We start from the raw sequence: 6,000 nt of genomic DNA on the forward strand, positions 1-6,000 counted from the left end.
GAGAGTGGGATTGTATCGGAATGAACAAGGGGGTTTTGCTTGCCTGGCACTTCTGAAGATAATATAGTTCTTCATCGGTGTCATCGATCACATCGCCGGTACACGTCTATCGAGAGGGGACAATTACCGGCAAACAAGGATGTCAGGACCCCGACTCGATGCCACATCGATCTAGCATGTAACACCTCATATCACTTTGCGGCCTCACGCACGATATTCCCACGGGTGTCGCCTTACCTTTGCCCGGGACCGTTTGCGCCTTTTGGCACACGTATATGACAGTGTCGCTAGCATCCATATGATAAGGATCCCGGGCTGACATGGCTAGTCGTAAACCCAAAGCGGCACAGACTTACAGGGACAGGCATCCATGACCCAGCATCGAACGTGTCGGTCATCAGCGGGTGAATCCAGGCTGTAGCATTGGGCTAGCAGGACTCCGGTGAACCAGGCTGTAGCGGGCTAACAGGACTCCGGTATTCATCGCGTGACATTTCCCCGAAGGGACAGACACAGGAACGAAGATGGACACATGCCGGCCAGCCTAAGTGTTCCGGAGCAGTAGCAAGCTACCATGGCTCGGTGGAAACACTAGGAGACATTTCCCCGTAAGAGAGGCTACTAAAGATAAACAACTAGATGGTCAGATCCCACACATACCAAGCATTTCAATAACATACACACAATATGCTCGATATGTGCAAATACAACATGGCATCACAACATGACTCTACGACTCAAGTAATTTATTCAATAGGCTCCGAGGAGCGAGATATTACAAACATGGGTCTCATGACCCAACATTCAGAGCATACAATTCAAGCACAAGCGGAAGCTATCATGTCTGAGTACAGACATCTATAAATGAAAAAGGCTGAGAAGCCTGACTATCTATCAGATCCTGCCGAGGGCACAAGATCGTAGCTGAGGTATCAAGCTAAACATCGAAGTCCACGCGAAACTACTAGTGAGACCGAAGTCTCTCTGCAAAAACATAAATAGGCAAACGTGAGTACAAATGTACCCAGCAAGACTTACATCAGATCTATCTACATATGCATCATTATCAACGAGGGGGTAGAGGGGTTTGACTGCAGCAAGCCAGCTTTGACTTGGTGGCTATCCTAAACTACGACTGCAAGCGACTCTTTTGAGGTGGCGCACACGAGTCCACATATTCACCATATCAATACACCACTATGGATCCGCTCCCGTCTCCCTACGAGAACGCCATCCATAGCACTCACGCTTATCTTGCGTATTTTAGAGTATCCACTTTCACTTGTCTATGAACTGATATAAGCAACCCAGAAGTCCTTTTCCGCGGACACGACTATTCGAATAGATGATGTTAACCCTGCAGGGGTGTACTTCTTCATACATGTTTCCACCACTTAGCGTCTGCACACGACATGTGCTCGGCAGACTTCAAGCGAAAGCCGACGTGGGTGTAGACCACGACCTACCTAAACACTCAAGTCTCTAGTCCAGGTTTATCGCCTATTCGGGTTCCATCCATGAGGAGATCCGGCCGGAGTTTCGCTCACAGCCCCAAATGATGTGAACAGGGTTCCCGAGATACCAAACGGGCATCCGGTACACCGTGCCACGTACCTACCGCATCACAGCCCACCCCTACGGTCAGCGCTGTCCACGGCCTCCAGTAAGCTACAAACACCAGAAACTACTTGCAACTCCTGGACAGAGGACTAGGGTGAATAAGAAGTCGAGCGGGGTCATATTTCAGGGCCCAATGTATGGTAGTAGCTGAATCATGGATCACAAACACAGAACTCAGTTCCTGAGGACGGCTGCAATGAGACAAGCCACCATGTACTCCTACATGGCCTCTCACCGCTACCTTTACCAAATCGTGTTCACACACTTAGCTCACACACGGTAGGACATGTTCACACGCCTCTGATTCATCCCCGATGAATCAGACCTGACTCAACTCTAAGCAGTAGCAGGCATGACAAACAAACATGAATGAGTAGGCACAACAGGGCTCAAACAACTCCTACTCATGCTAGTGGGTTTCATCTATTTACTGTGGCAATGACAGGTCATGCAGAGGATAAAGGGGTTCAACTACCGCAGCATGTAACAGTTGAATCGGTGTTGTCCTAATGCAGTAAAAGAGAGCAGGAGCGAGAGAGTGGGATTGTATCGGAATGAACAAGGGGGTTTTGCTTGCCTGGCACTTCTGAAGATAACATTGAGTCTTCATCAGTGTCAACGATCACATCATTGGTATCACGTCTATCGAGAGGGGACAAATACCGGCAACACAGAAGGGAACACAATCAATGCAATGCACAATATGATGCATGATCATGACATGGCAAAATTAATGTGTTATGAGCTAATGCAACTATCAATAGATTAAATGAAGTTGGTTTGAATACAAGATTCAAATTCAAACTCCATATGTAATTATTTAAATGCCCTTTAATTGATTTGTGCTAAACAGCAGCTATAAGTTGTTCTAACATGCATGAAAATGGTATAGATGGATTCCTTGAATTTTTCTGATAATTTTTCATATATAATTTATTTAATTTGGAGTTACAGTTGAATTTCTATGAATTTTAGAAGTTTATACAATTTTCTGGAATTTCCTGAATTATAATAAATCCAGAAAATGATTTATTGCGTCAGCATGACGTCAGCATGACGTCAGCAGTCAACTGCGGCTGGCTGAGGTCAAACCTGACGTGTGGGGTCCACACGTCAGTGACAGGGGGGTTAAACAGGGTTAGTTTAATCCTAATTAGGAATTAGTGGCGCTGGGGCCCACTGGTCAGTGTCAGGGGGTTAGCTAACAGTGATTAGCACTAATCTGACCACCTGGCCGACGGGGCCCACGCGTCAGTGACCCTGGGGGGGTCAAACCCCAGGTCAAACAGGTCAAACCCACCGGCGACATGACACCGGCGAGGCCCGAGACGGCGGCGCGACACGGAAACGCGCTACAGGGCACGGGCGAGGCCGTGCTTGGGCTCGTTGGAGAGCCCTTGCTCCCGCGCGTCGAACGGTGGTGGTGGCCGTGCCTGAGGTGGCCGGTACCAACGACGGCGAGCTCGTGAGCGGCAGCCGGAGTTCGGGTGCGGTCGGGATCGGCGATGCAGGGCGCTAGGGGAGGCGTTGGTGCGTGCTACGTGCTCCTGGTGAGGTGTGGAGCACGATGGTGTGCTCGGCTTCGAGCTATAACGGCTCCAGCCACGGCGGCGACGAGGCACAGCAGCGGCGAGCTTCGGAGCTCAGGGGGACGGCAACTACAGGATGCTAGGGACGACGGGGCAAGGGGGAATCGGTTCAGCGGCTCACCGCGGAGCTGCAGGGATGGTTAGCGGGCTCGGGGACGTCCGGCAGCTCTCGAATCGACGGCGACGATCTCCGGTGGCCGAGGAGGGGAACAGCGACGTGGGCGGCGATGCAGGGCTTCCGGAGGGGCTTGGCTTGGTGGGGAGGAAGAGGGGGTCGCGGCGGAGCCTCTGGGCTAGTCGGGGGAGCGAGGGAAGGGCGGTGGCTGCAGCTACGGCGAACGGCAGCGATGGTGGTGTTCGGCCGTGAGAGAGAGAGCGAGGGGGAGGAGGGGAGGAACCGAGGGAGAGTGAGAGAGGGAGCCAGGGGCTGCGTGGCATCGCGGGAGACGTCCAGGGAAGGAGGAGGCAGCCAGGCAGGGAGGAGGTGGCCGGGGCGCGTGGCCGCGCGCCGGGCGCGTGCCCGCGTCCTTCAGGCGAGGGAAGAAGACGACAGGGGGGGTAGCGGTGGCGGGCTGGGCCACTGGAGGAGCTGGGCCGGCTGGGCTGAGAGGTGAGCGCCAGGTAAGTACTCTCTCTCTCTCTCTGTTATTTCTATTTAATTCTGTTTTTCTATTTTGCAGGTTTGTTTTGAATTTGGTTTTGAAACCAATTCAATTTATTTTGCTTCTGACAATATTTTTAGGAGCTGAAAGAATTAAAACAATGCTCCACAAAAATATTTTCAGAATTATTGGACCTATATTTATTTAACAGTAGATATAAGTCCAATTCAAATAGTATTGATTTAATTCAAATACCCAAAATAAATGTTTCTGAGATACCGAAAATATTGGTTTGGATTTTACCTCTTGCCAATATTTCCAGAGGATAACAAGAACATTTTCTTGGACTTATTTGAAGCAATTTTTATCCTTATCATTTTTTTAAAGGATTCTGAGGCTTTGAAAATTCCTCAATTCAAATTTCATTTGAATTTAACCATGATGCAGCAACCAAGCTAGTCCAAGGCCAGGGTAAAGCTAGGGATGTGACACCAGGCCTCACCGTCGTCCACCGCCCTGGTGCTCTCGCGCGGTGTGGTCAACGATCGACATGCATCTGATGTGGTCTGTACGTGGAGAGGCTGACAGCTGGGTCCACGGCCGCACGCAAGGAAATGCCTCCTTATTACGCGCAAAATAATGATTAATCCACCTAACATCCGAGACCCACCGAAAGGGCCTCTGTATTTCGAGAAAAAACGTTACCGCCGCTGACAGCTCGGACCCACCAGCTATATCTTCGCACGCAAGGAAGTGCCTCCTTATTACGCACACAAAAATGAATACTCCCCCTGCTAGCTGGGACCCAGTATTGTGGGAGGCTGACTTGTGGGCCTACTAAGTTGACGGGGATGGAGGGCTTTTTCAACTTAGTCAATATGCACGATTCTAGCTCCAGTTACCGTACGATGTCCATCCAGTGGCCGTAGTGCTTCTTCAACCTCTGGTCTTCTTGCTCCAGCCGCCCAAAGCAGCGCCGGTTGTGCCGCCTGCTCCTGCCTCTTATGGCCGGCTGTGCTGCTGCGGAGGCCTCACTGCCCCCATACTACTCCCACCGCTGGCCAGGCCATCCCTCCACTCACCACACCCCCTGTTATTCTGCAGCGACGATAGCCTCACACCACAGCCGAACCAGTGAACCCTCATACTCCTCTACGCATGGGCATCCACTGCTGCGTCTTCCCCAGCTCCGCGTCGTCCCCTTCCTAGGCCTCGCCGTCCTCCATCGCTCTCGGTGCGGCATGGTCAATATGGTCAAGGAACGACTTCCATCCGAAGAGTACTGTACATGGAGAGGCTGACAGCTGGGTCCACGGCGGCTGCAAGGAAGTGCCTCCATATTCCGCGCAAAATAATTATTCCTCCACCTGACAGCAGGAGCCACCGGACGGGCCACCGTATTTCACGAAAAAACGTATCCCCCCTGACTGCTGGGACCCACCAACTACATCTTCGCATGCAAGGAACTGCGTCTGGGCAAAAAAAACGATTCGCCGCCCTGACTACTGGGACCTACCAGCTACATCTTCACACGCAAGGAAGTGCGTCCATATTATGGGCAAAAAAAATGACTCACCCCCCTGACTGCTGGAACCCACCAGCTACATCTTCGCACACAAGGAAGTGCCTCACAGTCGGGACCCACCTGGTCAAAGCGTACGTTGCGTTGTCATTCTGGTCGCGAACGTGTACGTACATCCTGGTAGATGTAGAGGCGCGCATGTGTCGTAGTACAGGCGCGCACGTGTCGTAGTAGAGGCGCGGCCGTAGCATATACACGTACGTACAATGGCCAGGGTGCAAGAATGTAAATACGGCCACGTACGTACATACGGGCGGAGTCTCGAATGCCTACTCACGCATACGTACGGCTAGGGCTCGTGTACATGGCTGGGTCGGAACAGAGAAACTGTGTCGTCGCCGTGTTCATGGGGAGCTAACCGGCTGGGTCGGAACGAAATGCATTGTCATGTTCATCGGGACGGCTTGTACGGAAAAGCCGATGGAAATGAGGCCTGGCGTGCCGCAGAACAGAGGAAACAGCCTTGTGTTCGACCTGCCACATTCGAAACGGGATCCCATTCATCGGGAGTGGTGTGGCGTACCGCAAAACGGAGGAAACGGACTTGTGTTGGACCTCCTACGGTCGAAATGGGGTCCTATAGATCGGGAGGGGTGTGGCGTACCGC

The sequence above is a fragment of the Triticum dicoccoides genome, chromosome 6B (assembly GCF_002162155.2).
Source record: "Triticum dicoccoides isolate Atlit2015 ecotype Zavitan chromosome 6B, WEW_v2.0, whole genome shotgun sequence".
Lineage (NCBI taxonomy): Eukaryota > Viridiplantae > Streptophyta > Magnoliopsida > Poales > Poaceae > Triticum > Triticum dicoccoides.